The following is a 20659-nucleotide window of genomic DNA, read 5'->3' on the forward strand; positions in this document are numbered from 1 at the left end:
GTGTCCACTATGCCCTTTGTGTAAAGGGGCTAGCATGCGTGTGTGTGTGTGTGTGTGTGTGTGTGTGTGTGTGTGTGTGTGTGTGTGTTTCTCTCTCATCCCCTACTAAAAGGCTTGCCCCCTCCTATGTAGGAGCTTGCAAAGACTTTTTGGCACACTACAAAGCATCCAATTCCACTAAACTTGACCATTTGGACTTACCTTTGAATTTTGGAACCTTAGCATTCTAGAAGTCTTAATGGGCTGAACCTTAGGGTCTTTGAAGCCCATTGTTGCACATTGCTCCTTTGCAGATGGCCCCCCTTTTGGATCCCTATTTTCCCTCCTTTGGCTTCCTATTGTGGCCGGTCTGCCAGCTTAACCAATATTCTAGCTTTTTCTCCCCTGTTACTTCCCTATATTAAATGATCAGTTTAACATGAGAAAATCATTTAGGAGAATTAGATATTAGTTATTATGACATTTGTTATTCTGACTTTGTATCAGATCCACCACATTGTAACTTTCTGGTCTCATAGGTCACTTAGCAATGTAAAGATATATGCCTGTCTCTGCTCTCAATCTCACCCACATGTACCTAGCTTGCTCATCCATGCGGGCTATATGTATCAATGGCTGCAACTCCTCCCTGAATAACACTGCCACTCCTCCTGAGCCCCGCCCTCTGTGCTCTAATCGTGTCTCCTGTCTACAGGCTGTCTCCCATCTATATCCACTAATGTGAGGCATAGATTGCCCCGGGGCCTGATGTGTCTCAGAGTAGAAGACGATGTCTCTTCCCGTAAAACTATCCTCAAAAGCCCCCACATCAAGGCGCATAGATCCATTACAATTCTAGGTGGCAACTTTGACTGTGGTCCCATAGGTCTCGCACCGTCATGTGGAGCGCCGCTCTACAATCACCACCCGGCCATCTCTGTCGAAGGCCGTCTTTCCCTTCTCCCTTGCCGCTTGAATCTCTGGCATTACCTCCCTCATATGCGCAAGCTGTGTGAGAGTGAGGTCATCTCCAAGGAAAATGCTCGTTTTCTTTAGTGTAGGGCGCTTCTTCAAGAAATCCTTCTTTGCCTCCATGGATGGGAAACGGATGATTAGAGCTCTCCCTTTTGAAGTCTCCCCATTGCCTTGTGTCTTCTTCCCTACCCTCCATGCCTTTGTATGAGTAGTCTCACTACCCATCATGCGGAGAAGTTCTTTGACTTCCCCTTCCACATCATCTCGGTCTTTTAGACCGGTTAATCTTATATGCAAGGCTCTAGTTTTCGTTCGCTGCTCTTCTTCTAGAGTCATGTTGATGATTGTAGGAGTGGGTACGGATGTGGTTTCTTTTCCTTTCCCTTTCTTAGCGACTTCTATCCATTTTTCGGCCTCATCTGCCTTCTTCTGCGTCTTCGTGATCACATCCATCCACGAAGACGTCTATACCACCTTGTGTTTCTCCTCCTCTGTGATCATCCGTACCTGCTCCTTGATGACCTTGATCTCCTCTATCACCGAGGGCTGGAATTCCCTTCTTCCAATCCACTGCTTACTCTATCTGCAAGCTCTCGCTTGAGGGCTGTGACCTCTTCTCTAAGTGCTTGTGAATCCGTCTTAAGTGCTTGTAGCTCTACGTGCAAGTCCTCTTTCTCCTTCTTCCATTGCGCGCCTTCGTTGAGGAATATTTGAAGAAGGTTGGTCTTCTCTTTCCACCATCCCTCCGTCTCTGCTTTCCATTCTTTCATCTCCCTTTCCATTTGCGTTATCCACTTGTTTGTAAGCACAAAGGTTGCCTTCATATGGGGCTTACATACTCGCGAAACGTTCATGGCCTCCACTGGCGAAACACTCATGGCCTCCATTGGCGATGCGGGTATAGCTCGACGCTCTGGCTCGGCTAGGTCCAGCAGGCGGAGAAGTAATAACCACAGCCCGAATGCAGGTATATGCACTACCACAGCCCACTACGGGACACTCAGTCTGTTCTGCCAAATATCCACAGGCTCAGCCCCATTTTTGTTTATTCACGATACCTGCACCATGTGAATATAATTGTTGTCCTCAATTATGCATACATAATCTAGCTGAAAATCTGTTTGTCTGTTGAGAGAGGCAATTCTGGAAATTCTATGCCTTTGAGAAGATTGCAGAACCAGTAACCTTGTAGCTGACGGGCTGTGTAGAGTGCTTCGCGGCAACAACCAGCGAATGTAGAAAACAGGTGAAGTGCAGCCCCGGGTGAAAGAACAGGTCGCTGCAGCAAATTGCAGGTTCGCGCACTGAGGTGAGTTCACCCGCAGGTGACAGCAGCTCTCGCTGGTTGTCTTGCTGTTGTTGCTGCACCTGCGCGCCCCTCTGCTGTTGCACCTACACACCCCCCTGCTGCTGTGCCTGTCACAAAGTGATGACATGGCGGACAGCAAAAACCCTAATTTCTGCCAGAAACCCTAAAATTCCTGCAAACCCTAATTTCTGCCAGAAACCCTAATTTCAGGAAATTGCGGAGGCTGAAATTTAAAATTAAAAAAAAAAAAAAGGAAAATGATGAGCGACGCAAATTTCGCTTTTTCTCTACTTAAATGAGAAAGAGAGAGAGAATGCTTTTGCTTTCATGTTTTGACTCTCTGTGAGAGAGAGAGAGAGAGCAATTGCTTTTAATTTGAAGCTTTTGGGGCTTTGCTTTTGGGCATCCCTTGTAACCTTTAAATTAGTGGTGAGGGCCTCACTTCTCACAGCATCTGGACGCAGAGTCTACGAGTGAAACCCTAACCGCTCTCTTGTACTTTGATGATTGATTAATACAAATAGAAATACAGAAAGGGGCGCCAGTCTTTGGGGCTAATATCTCTAGGCACGGAACTCCGCCGGGCCAGTGCAAATCTATTGTGATCCGTGAATTGTTTTGAAGTGGTTATTTGGTGCTGTCGCGGTTGATTCTTGACTTGGAGTGTCCAAGTCTGTTACAGTGGTATCAGAGCTCTGATACCACTGTAACAGACTTGGACACTCCAAGTCAAGAATCAACCGCGACAGCACCAAATAACCACTTCAAAACAATTCACGGAACTCCGCCGGGCCAATGCAAATCTATTGTGATCTGTGAATTGTTTTGAAGTGGTTATTTGGTGCTGTCGCGGTTGATTCTTGACTTGGAGTGTCCAAGTCTGTTACAGTGCCTGCATGTTCTCCTGCAGTTGCACCTGCTGCTGCTACACATCCCCCTGCTGCTGCACCTGCACGTTTCCCTGCTGTTGCACCTGCGCGAGCCCGTCAGCTGAGAGAGAGCCCCTTGCAGTTGCACCTAACAAGGAGCGGATGTTATCAAGTTGGCCTCATCAGCGGGGGGGTTTACATGCTTTCCACACAGACATGGAGCCAGCACAGTGGATTATGTCACGGCACAGCCGAGACTCATCTCCAATATCAAGAATCTCACGGTTGGACCCAGACCTGTTGGTGTGGCACAGGACCATGCTCTTGTGTCGTTGACCATCTCTTTTCAGTTTAGTGTAGCACACAGGCTACGGGCAGCAGCCCCTACTCGCTACACCTTCACGCAGGAGGCAGACTCTGTATACATAGATGGGATCTACAGACCCTTGTGCACAGAGGAGCCAGGGCGGCCTCTGGAGGAGCTTACTACTATACTGACACAGACACTGCATGAGGCAGCAGCAGAGGCATACCCACATACACAACCTGAGCAGAGACGCCGTTCGGGGAGCATGCCCCAGAACAGCTGGTATGATGAGGAATGCCGGGACACTAGAGCTAGACTTCAGAGGGAGGTACTTTTGGGGGACATCACTCACAGACAGTCACAGATTGACTTCCGACGCCTAGTGCGGCGGAAGAAGAGGGCATTTTTGGCTCGCCTAGAACAGGATCTATACCAGCTATTCTTGAGTCAGGACTCACGTGAGGCATGGCGGCTCTTTAATGAGCACCCCCCCCCCCCCCCCCCCCCCCCCCCCCCCGCCATCACTTCTACAGAGGCCTGGGGCCAGTATGCATCATCTCTGTACACAGCACCTGAGCAGCCCCCCCTTCCCGACCCCCCCGATCCATGCCCACACACATGTGCTTTTTTCACCACTGAGATGGTGAGGAAGGCCATTGACAAGATGAGGATTGGGAGAGCATATGATCATGATGGCTTAGTGGCTGAGCATTTGACGCATGCCAGAGATTTACTAGCAGAGCTTCTAGCAGTTATGTTTAACTGTGCCATGTGTCAGGGCCTGCCTGGTACTTGGAGCCTATCTACCATTGTACCTATCTTCAAGGCGGGAGACCCTATGGAGCCTGGGAATTATCACACTATCATGATTGGACACACATTGGCACGGTTGTACGCATCTATTCTTGAGCAGCAGCTGAGTAGATGGGCAGAGAGGGAGGGGATACGCGCAGCCGGGCAGGCAGGTTTCAGGAGGGGTTTTTCTACTCTTGACCATATCTTGACACTTAGAGCCATCATTGAGGAGGGCAGATCGCGTGGGAGAAGATCTATTGTAGCTTTGAGGATTTCCGCAAAGCATTTGACACAGTGCCCAGAGCTAGATTGATGCGCAGATTACAGCAGATGGGAGTACCCACAGAGCGGTCATGGCATTATACAAGTCAGTAGTAGGGCATGTACGCACCCCATAGGGTCTATCCACACCGGTTTACTCCACTATTGGGGTGAAGCAAGGTTGTCCGCTCTCTCCTACTCTATTTGGTATGTATGTGGATGAGGTTTCTGACAACATTGAGAGAGATGGTGATAGAGGTGCACAGCTGGCAGGGACATGGATTCCACTATTGTTATATGCTGATGATATTGTGTTGATCTCTGACTCTCTGGAGGGGATGCAACGTCACTTGGATGCTTTGCATAGGTTTGCCCAAGAAAGGGGTTTGTCCGTCAACCTTGATAAAACCAAGGTCATGGTATTTAATACCACCCCACAGTGGATCAAGAGGTCAGCTCCAGCATTCACATACGGCCAGCAGAAGGTGGAGTATACAGATGCTTACACTTACCTTGGAGTGATATTTAGTGGGCCAGCATTTTCATTGAGGAGGGCAGCAGAGACTAGCTTGACCAGAGCCCATGTAGCATTAGGTAGATTGGAAAGGATGTGTTCCGAGGTTCAGTTTCAGGAGCCTCGGACGAAGCTCTGGCTCTTTGACACTTTGGTGGCTTCTGCATTGCTTTACTGAGCTGAGATTTGGGGACCTTCACTGGATCATCACGGGAGGACAGGCCATAGTGATGGATGGGAGGACATGGAGAAGACTCCGGTCTGTATGATCTCGAGGCTCATTAGAGCCAAGGATTGAGTACCACGTGCTATTGTACGAGCAGAGCTAGCTGCCCCCCCACTAGTGGTTGAGGTGCTCACCAGATCTGTCTCCTTCATACACCGCATGTGGGAACTTCCCAGAGACAGATGTGCACGCCTTGCACTTGAGTCCTCTCGACAGTTAGCCATGCAAGGAGACACAACATGTTGGTATGGGGAGATGACATCATGGTTTCAGGCACATGGGTTCAGCATAGACAGATTGCCTCCCTTCCAGTACTCACTGGATGCGCCCTTGACTCTTACACAGTCCGAGATCACCAGCCTCATTCGCCAGACTTGGCTCAGCTAGACACCAAGAGGACATGGATACAGCCAGTGCAGGAGCTGAGCACGAAGATGGCTTTCTACAAAGAGCATCTCCTCCAGCTTACGGAGGATGGTTTTGTGACGAGGCCCAGATACATGGACACCCACTTGTCTCATGGAATACGATGTGCTATTGGCCAGATACGCACATCCTCACACCAGCTGCGGATCGAGACTGGGAGATACAACGGAGTACCAGCAGAGGCCAGGACATGCCTCCTGTGTGACATCGAGCCTGAGACAGAGTTGCACTACACATGCCACTGCCCCGTCTACTATGAGATACGAGGATCAGAGATGCCTCGGTTTGTTTGCTCGAGCTGCGCAGACACAGAGAGAGCCTGATGAGAGGAGAGGCTAGCCAGTCTCAAAGACAGATCACAGAATTCTTTAGAGCTGCCACTGGACACCCGGAGGAGTTACTACCACAGCAGAGCTTGTCGCCTCACACCAGAGGCACACTGATCGACCGAGCGACTGAGCTGGGGAGATCCAGACGCCCACGACTGCGCTCACTTCATTTCCGTAAAGAAACAGTCAAGCTGAATCATTTAGCGAGACTGTTATTGCTCGGTTATTTCGGTTACATGGCATGTCTGAGACCGCATGCTCCGTTAGAGATCCCCGATTTACGAGTTTGTTTTGGAAGGCTATTTGGGAGAACATTGGCACGCGGTTGTAGTTCTCGTCATCTTTCCACCCACAGACAGATGAGCAATTTGAGATAGTCAATTCAAGGGTTTTGGATTTATTGAAGTCTTACATCTCTGATTAGAAGACTCAATGGGAAAAATATTTTCCTTTGGTGGAATTTGCTTACAATAACAGAGTTCACTCTTCGACGGGGAAGGCACCATTTGAGGTGATCGAAGGTGCTAAGAAGGTCCCTCCCTCTCTAAGCACTAAAGACAAGATTTTGAAGCCGATCAGTATACGAGGGACTTGGACACTCCTTTTGCCAAGGTTCGAGAGGCTCTAGAGAAATCTCAAGCACAACACAAGAGGGCAGCAGATCGACATCGACGCAACTTGAAGTTGAAAGGAGATGATTGGGTGATCTTACATTTTAAGAAGGCACGCCTAAAGAAACGAAAGAGAAAAGAGCGGCTTTTTCCAAAGCTTAGCATGAGATATTATGGCCCTTTCCAAATTAAAGAAAGCATAAATGATGTATCCTTCAAACTCAAATTGCGAGATACTTGGAAGATTAACAATGCATTTCACGTGAGTCTGTTAAAACCCTTTGAGGGTGAAGTGCCAGTTGATGGGAAGCCTGATGAGCAACCCGAAGTGGAAGAGAGCAAAGAGATACTTGTTCTGTTACCATATACATGTGGTAGTGATGTGTGTGAACACACTAGGACCGCCGGGGCATTTTTTCCCTCTTTAGGAGGTTTTTTCCCCCGTGCATTGTATATACGCCCATCACTCTAGGGCTATCTATCTTTCCATTGCACACTAAGTAACACACTCTCTATTGTGTGCCTTGAGCTTCCTTCGTCTTCTCCAAGCTGTGTGTGTTTCTCTGCAACCCTAATTCCAACAATTGGTATCAGAGCAGGTCACGTCCTCCCGGGCTTAGTCGCCAGCTGCTCCAGCACACGCCTGCTCACTTTCTCCGATTTCAGTGAGCTTTGGCAAGCGTTCGCAGGTCGACAAATATTTTGGGAAAGCTCGAAGAGCTTGGTCTGCTCAGAATTTTGATTTGGGCTCATTTCGGCCTCCGTTTCCACTACGGGCAGTACTGCACAGGCTATTTCGTCATTTTGTGCAGATTTTCTGTCAGTGCCGTTTTCTGCATAACAGGTGCCTTATAGTCTTCTACGGTTTGTGCTATATAGCACAAGTTGTTCCCGCTCCATTTCTCCTATTTTCGGGCAGTTTTCACATCAGGTGCAGCATTTACCATGGCTGACAACAACAACACAGATGTGTTCAAGATGTTTGCTGCTGAGGACAGGTTGGATGGGGACAACTACCCTATGTGGGCTTATATGATGCAACATGTTCTTGTGTCAAAAGGTGTCTGGAACATTGTGCAGGGCATTGATGTACGTCCTGGTTCTGAAGATGTAGGCGATGTTGAGGATGTTGCAGGTCTTGCTGCAAGGATTGCAGCTGTTAGAGTTGTTTTGCCTACAGCAGAACAAGCTCGTTGGGATGTTAAGGATGCGCAGGCTCATGCATTGATTGCGTTGTCTGTGAAGCGCACCATTATTCCTCACATCCGTTCAGCAAAATCTGCAAAACAGGCTTGGGATACTCTAGCAGGTCTTTATGCAAGCCGCAATGAGGCTAAAATTGCTTTGCTGCGTAAAGAGCTAGAGTCGAAGATTATGCATGAGGAAGATGATATGGACACTTTCCTTGCTAGTGTCAAGGATATCAATGAGCAACTCATTTCTGCAGGTGAAGTCATTTCTGACAGTTCCCTTGTGCAGACTGTTCTTGATGCCTTACCAGATTCCTACCAGACTTTTGCTAGTACTTGGAGACTGATGACCCAAGGAAATCCTGAAGTTGTCAAGTTTGATGCATTATGCACATTGCTGTTGCAAGAGTCACTTTCTAGAAAAAACAGGACTAGGCAGCGTGCAGTTGAACAGGCTTTTATTGCTTCTCAAAGAAAGGGTGGTAACAGTAATGCAGCCACTTCTTATGGTTCTGCTGCGAGTGGCAAAAATTCTGTTCCTAATGCTTCTGCTGGCAGCACTTCGTCTGGCAATTCTGGTGATAAGGGCAAAAAGAAGATGCGTTGCCATTATTGTAAAGCCAATGATCACTTGATCAAGTCGTGTCCTAAGTTGAAGGCCAAAGAGGCTAAGAAGAAAGAGGGTGGTTCCACTGCAAATGCTGGTTCCACTACAAATGCAGCCATTGTTGAGTCTTCTGTGAAAGGAGATTGTGATGCTGATGTTGATGCAGAATGGGCTTTTAGCGCAGAGTGCACTTACAATCCTGCTGTCCATGATGCATGCTTGTCAGTTGCTGCAGATTCACATGTGTGGTATTTCGACAGTGGTGCTACAAAGCACATTACCTCACATCGTGAATTGTTTACCTCTCTCGAGTCTGTCCCTCATGGGAATTCAGTCACTTGTGCCAACAACGCCTCTTATCCAGTTCAGGGAGTTGGAAAGATTGTGCTCACTGCTGCTAATGGCAGTTCCTTCACACTTGTTGATGCACTTTATGTACCTGGGATCAAGAAGAATCTATTGTCTGTATCCGCACTTGCTAGACTTGGACTTGTAGTCAAATTTGTGGATGATAGATGTACAGTTCATGATCTCAGTTTTGGTGATGAAATTGTTGCATCTGGGCTTTTGTGCCGTGGGCTGTATAAGCTCACTTTGTATGACAAGTGTGGACAAAATTTTGCAAATGCTGTTGCAGATTCAAGGGCTATTTCAGATGCAAAACTTTGGCATGCACGTTTTGGCCATCTGAATTTTGCCAGTTTGCTGCGTTTGCAGAAATCTGATATGGTTGCTTCTTTGCCGCCTCTTGAAGCACCTATCAAACATGTTTGTGAAGGCTGTATTCTGGGTAAAATGCAGCGTTCTAAGTTTCCAAAGGATGGTTCAGTTAGGGCCCACAAACGTCACTATGCACAAGCTGCAACCTTCTTTTTGGCTTGAGGCCATCATGTGTGCCACCTATGTACTTAACAGGTGTCCTACGAAAGCTTTGCAGTCTATTACTCCATATGAAGCATGGCATGATAGAAAACCTTCTATTGAGCACATGCGTGTTTTTGGCTGTTTGGCATATGCTTTGGTGCCACAAGTGCAGCGCAGAAAATTGGATGATAAGGCTGTCAAATGTATTTTTGTTGGTTATAGTGCTGAAAGCAAAGGTTACAGGTTGTATCACCCGCAAACAAAACGTATTTTGGTTTCACGGGATGTAGTGTTTGTGGAAGATTCTGTTCAACCCTTGCTGTCATGTACTAGAGACAGTAATGTAAGCTCACAGGACATTTATGACACTTTGTTGCCTCTTTTTAGTGGTGGAAATACGAATGTAAGTTCCAATGAGGCAAATGTACAGCCTATGGGGGTTTCTGAAAATGTTTTAGAACAGCCTATTACTGATGCAGATGTACATGATGTACTTGATGAGGAAAGGGCTGAAAATGAGCAGGCTAGAGGTATGCAAAAATGGCTGGTGCACACTTTGCGTGACAGTAAATTGGATGCACCTTTATCTAGTCGTACTCGTTCAGGCTCTCGCCATGCATCTTATGCATCAGATTGTTATGCTTTGGCTATGTCTAGTTTACATGATGTTGAGGAGCCTCTGTCTTTTGATGAAGCACAGAATTCAGAAAATTGGATTGCTGCCATGAAATCAGAATATGATGCACTTATAGAGAATGACACATGGACTTTATGTGATTTGCCTCCTGGCAAAAAGGCCATTGGTACGAAGTGGGTTTACAAGTTGAAACGCAAGCCGGATGGTGAGATCGATCGCCATAAGGCTCGACTTGTTGCAAAGGGTTATGCACAACAAAAAGGCATAGATTATGAAGAGACTTTTGCTCCCACTTGTCGTATGACTACTGTGCGTTTTCTATGTGCATTGGCAGCTCATTTTGGTTGGGATGTACATCAATCAGACATTGTTACTGCTTTCTTGAATGGTGACATATTTGAGGAAGTTTATGTAACGCAGCCTCGCGGTTTTGTCATAAAAGGACAAGAGGACAAAGTGTGCAAATGTAAGAAGGCTTTGTATGGGTTGAAGCAATCTCCTCGTGCTTGGTATGAGAAAGCTGACACTCATTTGGTTAAACGAGGCTTTCGTAACAGTCCAACAGAAAGCACATTGTATGTAAAGCGTGAGGATGATGTATTTCTCATTGTGGTTCTTTATGTTGATGATTTGCTGATCACTGGACCAAATGAGAGACATATTGCTGAATTTAAGGCTGATTTGAATGCTACTTTCAAGATGAAAGATTTGGGGCTGTTGCATCATTACTTGGGTATACAGTTTAAGCAGTGTGATGGTGGTATTGCCTTGTGTCAGAAAAGTTACATAGAGACATTGCTATGTAAGTTTGGACTTGAGGATTGCAAACCTATTGCCACTCCCATGGAAACAGGTTTGAAGTTGAGTCTACATGATGCTGGCGATCCTGCTGATGTCACTCTTTACCAAACTGCTGTTGGCTGCCTCATTTATGTATGCAACACGAGGCCAGATATTCAGTTTGCAGTCTCGCAGGTCAGCAGATTTATGCATAGCCCAGGGTCTAAGCATTGGCAGGCTGTCAAGAGGATTTTCCGCTACCTTAGTGGCACTTTACATCTTGGCTTGTTTTATCCCAAGGGGGGATCATTGCCGCCAGACTTACATGCTTTTTCGGACTCAGATTGGGCTGGTTGTTTTGACACGCGAGTGTCCACAAGTGGTTTTTGTTTCATGCTTGGCAGTTCATGTATATCATGGTTGAGCAAGAAGCAACCTACTGTGGCCACTTCGAGTTGTGAGGCTGAGTACAGGGCAGTCTTCACAGCTACGGTTGAGTGTGTATGGCTCAGACGCCTTATGGCTGACTTGGGTGTTGGACAGGACACTGCCAACACTATCTACACTGACAGTCAGAGCGCATTGGCAGTTGCGAGGAACCCAGTTTTTCATGCTCGCACAAAGCACATTGAGGTGCATTACCACTATGTCAGGGAGAGGCTCTCAGCAGGAGAGATCAGCTTGGCTTATGTGCCAACACAGGACAACCTTGCAGATCTTTTCACAAAGGCATTGTCTCGTGAGAAGCTTGAAGCTTTCCGCAAAGCTTTGGGCTTACTCCCCTTTGTGGACTGATCCTGTCCTCAGGGCATGGCACTTCCCTTTACTCATGTGCCAGCTCTCGTTCACCGCATCACTCCAGGGGGGATTTGTTACCATATACATGTGGTAGTGATGTGTGTGAACACACTAGGACCGCCGGGGCATTTTTTCCCTCTTTAGGAGGTTTTTTCCCCGTGCATTGTATATACGCCCATCACTCTAGGGCTATCTATCTTTCCATTGCACACTAAGTAACACACTCTCTATTGTGTGCCTTGAGCTTCCTTCGTCTTCTCCAAGCGGTGTGTGTTTCTCTGCAACCCTAATTCCAACATGTTCCAGAACAGATTTTGGGACATAAGGAAAGAAAAGTGAAAGGTAAAGTGATTCCGCGGTTCTTAGTGAAATTTAAGAACTATCCGGCATTAGACCCGAAGTGGATGGAGGAGGAGGACCTAGCAGATACTCCTCACATTCTGGAACTTTACCTTGAGGCTTTCGGTTTAGCACGTCTTCATCCCGTGGATCAAAAAGTTTGAATCCGGTGCAGACAGGACTGCACACGAGGGGAGTCACTCCGCTCCTTTGTCACAGATTACCTAGATGGAAGAGAGTCACTGATTTTCCTTTAGATTTCAGGGATACCTCTGTGCTGATAGTATTCTGTCGTATGACTTTATGGATGATGAAAATGGGAATTCCCGAAATTGAACCTGAATGATGTGTACTCTCTCATGTGATTTGTTTGAGTGCAGGAATTGAAAGACGAAATGACTGCAGCATTTCGGTCTTGAGAATCTCTATAGGCATAATCGCAATAAGGATTAGTTAATCTGACATCAATGAGGTCCGAGATGGATCTAGATGCGATTACTAAATACGTTGCTCACAGTCATGGTCTGAGATTTGGAATGAATTTTACTCTGATTGATTTGATTTGAATGTGATGTGAACATTCAATGACTGTAGTCTTTGTGCAAGTGTTGGATTTGTGTCGTCTAGTGCGTTGGTACTTAGAGTCAGTGTCTATTGAACTAGTTTATGGCCTCTGTCTGTTTTGCACGCGTAATCGGGGGCGATTACAATTCTTTCAAGAGGGGGGTATGTCACAAACTGATGATGTGGCATGATCTTTGGACAGATCTCGGACAGAGGACCCTAGGGAAAGTGGCAGAGAAAGTCTTGCCAACTTACAATACCTTTCCGACAAGACCTAAACTAAAGATTTTAAAGATTATAAGTTGTTCCAACTTATGGACACTTGGCCAAAGGGACACAAGGATTAAAAACTTGTCCAAAAATCACGTGGAGATGATGACGTGGTTGGCTGTACAGATGTCCGCAATATGCACTGCTGATGTGGCAGGTGTACGGAAATCCACGAATTGCACATGTTGTTTGGGCGGCAGCTTTTGGCACCAGATGCTTTTGGAACTCAAGCTTTTCATGTAAACTGCTTTTGCAAGGCCAAGGGCCTTTAAATAAAACCCTAAGCTCTCTCTCTGACTCATTTTTCGAAGCTGACAAGCCGGTGAGCACAGGAGAGCTAGGGCAATTGTACTTGCTCAATTGTTAATACAAAAGAAATACCCAAAGGGGCGCCAGTCTTTGGAGCCAATCTCTCTGGACGCGAAACTACGTCGAGCCGTGTCAACTCAATTAAACTATGCTTGAATTTTGGGAAGTGTTTTAAGTAAACCTCTCTATCGTATCGCGACAGATTCCAGACTAAGGGTGTCCAAGGTTTGTTACACTCAATACTTAGAGTCGGTGTCTATTGAACTCGTTTATTGCTTAGGTCTGATTTTGCACGCGTAATCGAGGGCGATTACAATCCTTTCAAGAGGGAGGTATGTCACAAATTGATGACGTGGCTTGACCACCCGGACACCTAGCAGATGAAAAATTGACCTTAGAAGTTGTTCCAACTTATTGGGGATGCCTGTTCGATGGGGCCCTTGGTGACACTTAAAGAAATAAAAGAGAGAGAGATCGCAAACCTGCTGACGTGGACAGTTGTACTGAACCCCTGCAAATTGTTGTGACATACTGACGTGGGAGCAGTATCGATTTCCGTGTTTTGCGCTGACAAGTGCTGAAGTGGCAGGGTTGTATGGATTTCCGTGATCCACATTGGCACCTTTTGGACCTGAAGATTTTGAGTTTGCAGCTTTTCATGTACTTGCTTTTGAGTTTGAAGGCCATGAGCCTTTAAAAATGGACCCAAGGCACTCTTTCTGCAAATTGTTGTGACATGCTAACGTGGCAACAGTATGGATTTCCGTGTTTTGCACTGACAGGTGCTGACGTGGCAGGTTGTATGGATTTCCGCGATCCACATTGGCACCTTTTGGACCTAAAGCTTTTGAGTTTGCAGCTTTTCATGTACTTGCTTTTGAGTTTGAAGGCCATGGGCCTTTAAAAATGAACCCAAGGCACTCTTTCCCTCAGTTTGGTGACAAGCAACTGAGCAGAGAGGGCTCGCACGAATTGTAACTTTGCTCAAGCATTAATATAAAAATAAATACCGAAAGGGGTGCCAGATTTTGGGGCCAATACTCTGGGCACGGAACTACGTCGGGCCATGTTGACTCTATTTAATTGTGATAAAGCTTGTGAAGTATTTTTTGTGATTATCTCATGTGTCGTATCAGATTTCCAACTTGGGGTGTCCAAGTCCATTTTACAGGGGCAGTACTTGAGGCGGAGCTTAGTTAATATGGAGAAACTGAGGGCCTACAGGAACCTAGCCAGGTAGAGTTCACGTGAATCTTCGGCACCATCGACCGCAACTTCGTTCTGTGCTACCTCATTGATGGGGCAAAGGTGCGGAAGAAGAAGCTTTATTGTTGCTTTGTGGACTTCCACAAAACATTTGACACAGTCCAACGTGGAAGGCTCTTTTGACGACTTCAGAGTCTGGGGGTACCATCGGAGATGATATGGGCCATCTATGCTCTCTATGAGAGAGTGACTGGGAGAGTTTGTTGTCCAGGCAACCTGCCAAAGTCCATTGCTAGCACCATTGGTGTTCAGCAAGGATGTCCCCTCTCCCCGACCCTCTTTGGATTCTACATTGATGAGATCTCCGACTACATCTTAGGAGTGGGAGGGGTTGGAGCTGACTAACAGGTACTCTAGTTCACATTATGCTATATGCCGATGACATTGTTTTGATTTCAAAGTCACCATAGGGTCTACATAGCCATTGTCAGTTCGCTTAGCAACCACATTTATGGTGGCAGGAGGTACAGTCGAGCTGGTCACCTCCTCTGTCTATCTAGGAATCCCCTTCACTAACAAACCGGGCCCCTTCTCCATGGCTCACGTTGCCACTGACAAACTCACATGTGGATATGTTAGGTGCAGCGGAATGATTGTTTACGCTTTGCTCAAGATGAGTGCTCCAAACTGTGCTCAAGGTTCCTTTTAGTTCTTATGGAAGGGAGAGCCTTCCGTTCTTAATGGAAAGTGCTATGATCACAAACAAAGTGAATGGACACTGTGTGTGCGAGTGTATGAGACTGAAAGATAGAGAGAGAAGAGAGATACGACACCAGAGACGTTGTAAAACCCTCCTCCAAAGGCCCCACTCTCGTCAGCGAGAGTGGTCTACTTATTGATTGTACAAAGTGGTACAATGGACTGATGCAACTGCGGACTATGCCAATGACAACGACGGGGATGACGACGACGACTTTAGGGCTGAAATCTGAGTCTTCTATCTGCTGAATTTCGAGGCTGTTTTCGGTGGCTAGAAATGACTGTTTTGGCTGCGTTTTTCGAGGCTGAAAATGAGGTTCTTCTGCAAGTCCTTATGGCTGAATCTGCTACTATTCTTGCATGCTGAAAACGCTGCCTATCTGCGGCCAATTGGGCTGAAAATAGAAAACGCTGGGGCTGATGGTAGCGTTAGTAAAAACGCTAGCAGGCTGGGATCATGGCGATGAAGCAAATATGCAAAACGCCAGGCTAGGGTGACTGTGGGCGATGCCAAATTGAAAACGCTAGGCTGAGTTGAGGTCTTGGCGATGAAGAAAACGCTAGGGTGAAGGAGATGCTAGCGGGAAGGTGCTTGAGGGGTTCTTGCTGAGAAGGTGCTTGTTGAGCGGGAAGCTCCTGCTGCCTCTTCTGCCATTTAGTGCTAACTTGGGTTTGCTTATATATTTTCTTAGCAAAATTGCCCTACCTACTTTTGTTGGAAAGTCACTTAAAAATAATAAGTGAAAAATGTCAAAAATAGGGAAAATAGGCTAAATGCACTGGAAAATTCCCCTAACTGATTCTAATGGATTCTGATGGGAATTCTAATGATCATGCTGTGTGCAACCAGAGGATATGCATCTATGCTAAGTGACTGGGCATGCACGGTCTACGAATAGACTCACAAAAGTGCCAGATCACTTCTAATCTAAACTGACTGGACTGACTGAACCCTGATCATGCTGTAGCTTGTCCACGGACACATAGGGCTGGATGTGTCACGTGACATCCCCTCTTTTTCAAAGTGAGGTACTGATACCGAACTATATGGCGTCGAGGGAGATCGCCAATAGCATCCGAAATCCGGGAAGGGACTCTTCGTCGGTCCACTCTGATGTGTGGGTCGTGCGGTACTTGAACTTCATAAAGGTCTGCAACGCTTGCTTCTTTGGGCCGCGCCGAAAGCGACACAAAGTCTCCTTTGGATCCTTCGATGCTTCAACTTTGTCGAGAGTCATGCTTCGTCCTTCTTCAAGAATCTCCATGGCTGAAAATTCCTGAAACCACTTCTAACACAAAACCATGAACATACCTATTCCATGTAAAGTGAGTGGAAAAAATCTTGTCTTCGCTAAAGACTGTGTATGCAATGTAGATGAACATAGAGACGGAGTGACAACCCGTTCATCAAACACATGCAAACAATGAGATCGAATCTTTCTCTTATGATCTAGAGCAATCAACTGTGGCAAAACACAACGGAAATGCCCATGGTTGGTGCTCATACTTTCATGTGCTCGTTCGGAAACTGTGTCATGCCAAGGAAGAGACATGGAATGTGACTTCCTGACATACATACTTTTCAGCTTTTCATGAAAAATCCGCATACATTCGTGCTCATCCATGAGAGAAACGTGCTCAACATACAATATGTCATGCCTAGGAAAAGGGATCACATAACGATGCTGACTAAAATACACGAAACGATCACGAATGAAGCATTCGAACAATGCGTGCGTATCAATCATGCGAACACATAATACTTCCTGTGAGGGTTCTTTGGACTTAGGCTCGAGAGCCAAGATCGGTTCTTCCTGAATGATCGAATCGTCCTGTGGGGATTCTTTGGACCTCGACTCGAAAGCCAAGATCGGTTCTTCGTGATTGATCGAATCTACAACGAGGTTAGCTTCGTTAGAAAAAGCATCCACTCACACATCATCCTTGTGAACAATCCCATCATCTTCATGCAACTCATCATGCTTGTGAGAAATCACATCGTGATCATGCAAATCATCATGCTTGTCTTTGTCATCCAAATCATCATGCAAATCCTGTGTATCATGCTTTGGAGAAGAAGAGACGGAGCGAGTCTCCTTTTCCTAATTCTCTTGCATCTGTGCCTGAACTTGAGAAAAGAGTCGCAACATCTCTTGCATTCTTGCTTTGTTCTCGCGATCAAATTCTACTTCTCTTGCTTTGGCTTCCAAGCGTGCTTGCTCGCTCTCACGTGCTATGGCTGCCATTCTTTCTTGGTACTTACGCTCGATGGCTGCGATTCTTTCTTCGCTTTCTAACTTCCTGTCCATCATCCTCTTGTCGAAAGCCTCCATAGGAGTTAGTGCAATCTTTGTCGTAGATCGGAAAGGGGGAGGGTCGGAAAAACCTCCTGGTGGGGAAAATTCTTCTTCGCCTCTCTCATGCTGATCACCTCCAAGCGAAGTAATCATTCCGCTTCGAGTGATGACCATTCTGAAGTCGTGGGTTCTTGTGGTCTTGGGTTTTTAAGTTCACGAAGAACTTGGGTTCTTGGGGGCTTGGTTCTTGGAGTTCTTGAGTTCTTGAGGTTCTTGAGGTTTTCTTTCGCTTACAAACCGTGTTTGAGAAGGATCTTCTCTTCACCCGAGTTCTACTCTTTTCCGCAGGCGCACCCCTTGGCGGCCTTGCGCTCACACCAAGGTTGCTTTTTTCCACCTCACGTCGATTGGCCAGCCGCTAAGTGCACGGTCCGCTCTCAATGAGTAAAAAGAGACACAAGGGGAGGCTGGACAAGCCCCTCTTTCCTCAGATTCCTGTCACTCTTCAAAAACACGATTAGGAATTGACACGCCCAAGCGAACTTGGATTCGTGCGACCTAAACAAGCAAAAAAATTTATGTGGTTCTTGTGGTTCTTTCCTTGAGTGATACAGAACACTGCCAATGCTCTCATACCAATGTTAGGTGCAGCGGAATGATTGTTTGCACTTTGCTCAAGATGAGTGCTCCGAACTGTGCTCAAGGTTTCTTTTAGTTCTTATGGAAGGGAGAGCCTTCCGTTCTTAATGGAAAGTGCTATGATCACAAACAAAGTGAATGGACACTGTGTGTGCGAGTGTATGAAACTGAAAGATAGAGAGAGAAGAGAGATACGACACCAGAGACGTCGTAAAACCCTCCTCCAAAGGCCCCACTCTCGTCGGCGAGAGTGGTCTACTTATTGATTGCACAAAGTGGTACAATGCGGATGCAATGGTCAGCAATCGAGGGTTGTGGTAGAAGAAGAGTATAAACCTTACAAGCTGACATAACCTTAAAGGGCTTGTCCCGGAAAATCCAATCAGACATGTGAACACCATCAAGGAAAGGTGGAATGAATAAATAGTCAACCAACATGTGTTGAAGCTCTCTCCAGAGCTGACACTAACATAGAGCGGCAAGGGGAACCTGAAAAGTGTAGGCCCCCTCATCAATCACATCACCAACTACTCGAAGGCCACAAGAATGCGTGGAGAGGAGAATGGTCGACCAAGTAAGAGAAAATGCCCGACTCCAATGAAGACTGTCCAATTGAAGCAAATTCTCTTCCCGCTGCTGTCAACCAATGCCATGATAAATTAATTGTAAAATCTTACAAGGCAAAAATCAAACTCGAAGTAGCAAGATATCCAAGAATGTGTCCTTCCAACATGACCTCCCAAAGAGATGGCTATCAATGACCAAAGGAGGAAGTAACAACATGTCGACACAAGCAGGCAACCATAAGAGCCCAAGACTAAGTTTGTTTCACAAGAGTAGGCAACAACATAGCTTTCCTAGCAAGAACATGCCGGCGCAAGTCTAAGATATTGAAACCGCCAAAGCGCTTGGAAGGGCAAAGTTTCCTCATCAACATCAAACGCATGCCTTTTTGTGAGCATGAGTTTGCCACAAATGAGACGAAATCGATGACATAAGAGAAGTGAGATAGTGGCCAGGCGAATGCAACAATGACAAATAAAACTGAACATAAGCCATCAAGATACTTTGAACGTTCGCAAGCAAACATGTAATGGCCATGCGGATACACTCCAGTGAATTTGATATTCAAGCACTGCATAATTCAATCCACTTTTAGAATGTGAGTGACATTCCATGCAATTGGATACCCCAAATGCATGGCAATCACATTCAGAGGAACGATCTCTCTGGCCACAACAGATCATGCCAATCACAAGGAATGAGCAGAAGAAGCTTCCATTTGCAGAAATTCAACTCTAAGACCAGCCGCAAGACCATACAACTCTAAAGCATCCACAATCACTTGAACATCAGCCCGCGGCAATTGTGAGGCATAAACAAAGAGTTGTCAGCATAAGCCTGCCCAATAAAACTGTGATCCGATGGTAACTGCAAGCCATGAAGACGGCCAACAAAAGTCAAATGATCGAAAACGCTTTTCAAGAGTCTCTCAAAAGGAGAGGAACAACTCCACAATAAGCCAATCCCAGCCAAGGGATCGCCAATGGCCCAATGCAAGCAACGCACAATGCAATTTAGAATCAGTGAAAGGTTTCTCGAGGCATTGTGCATCCTGAGAAGAAATGATTGGTTGTATATGAGAGAGCAACAACTGTCGTGCTTTACAAGCCGCTATAGATGACTGAGGAGGAGCAACAAACACCCGTCTATGATGTGAGGCCATGGCATCAACAAGTTCATCTTTGGATGATGTCCAAGCGCCTAAAAGAAGCTTTATACACTTCTACGTAACCGGATCCATGAGGTCCTGCAAAGGAATTGCACCTCGAGAACAAGTGCCAGACCATTCCAAGCTTTCCAAGCCTCCTCAAAATCCTCATACAAGCAGGTTTTGATTTCAAAATTAGCCTGTAAGGAAATTCCCATGGCTTTCCGACGCTTAAAAACACATTTACAAAGCCCACCCAAAGAGCAACTGCATCGAAAAAGTGCACTCCAAATTTTTGAGTTTTTTTAAAACCTCTAGCTTTGAACAGGCGCTACAGAAATATGTACATGTATCCATAGAGGATGTAGATCGGACTAACACAGCACCTTCCACAGATTTGTGCAATTTCCACACTGTCTCTTTAAGAGACCAAACTCTGCACTCAAATTTTAAGATGAAGCCAAAAAAGACCACACACACACACAAGGGATACCCTGCTGCTGTTGAAAACTGCTGCTTTGAGGAGGCACTATCCAAGGACACACACACACACACACACACACACACAGCTAAGCGAGCAACAGTGGCTGAAATCAGGTTGCAGGTCTGGCTGCGCAGAACTGGACAGCATGAAGGCATTGCAGTGTGCAGGGCAGAGCAGCGCGCAGGTGCTGCAGGGCATGGAACAGGGCAGCGTGCAGGGGGAGCAGAACGCATATGTGTGTGTGTGTGTGTGTGTGTGTGTGTGTGTGTGTGTGTGTGTGTGTGTGTGTGTGTGTGTGTGTGTGTGTGTGTGTGTGTGTGTGTGTGCGCGCGCGCGCGCGGAACAGGGCAGCGCACAGGGGGAGCAGAACGCATATGTGTGTGTGTGTGTGTGTGTGTGTGTGTGTGTGTGTGTGTGTGTGCGCGCGCGCGCGTGCGCATGCACACACACACACAGATATATCTACGAAGGCCGAGCTTAGCCTATGAGAAAAATCAATGTTTATGTATGATGTCCTCTGTCATCCAATTTAAAGTCTTCTAAAGGGGGAACTCAGCCTATGATACGAATCAATGTACATATGTGATATATCCTCTGTCGCGCG

The 20659-nt window shown here is 46.4% G+C and overlaps 1 protein-coding gene across 2 annotated transcripts in view; it reads right to left on the reverse strand.

Annotated features, from left to right (window-relative positions):
- LOC147452470 (spatacsin carboxy-terminus protein) overlaps window positions 1-20659 on the reverse strand; it is a 144445-nt gene that overhangs the window by 41417 nt on the left and 82369 nt on the right. The gene's annotated exons all lie outside the window — the stretch shown is intronic.

The sequence above is a fragment of the Adiantum capillus-veneris genome, chromosome 8 (assembly GCF_014529385.1).
Source record: "Adiantum capillus-veneris isolate H3 chromosome 8, ASM1452938v2, whole genome shotgun sequence".
NCBI classification, from domain to species: domain Eukaryota; kingdom Viridiplantae; phylum Streptophyta; class Polypodiopsida; order Polypodiales; family Pteridaceae; genus Adiantum; species Adiantum capillus-veneris.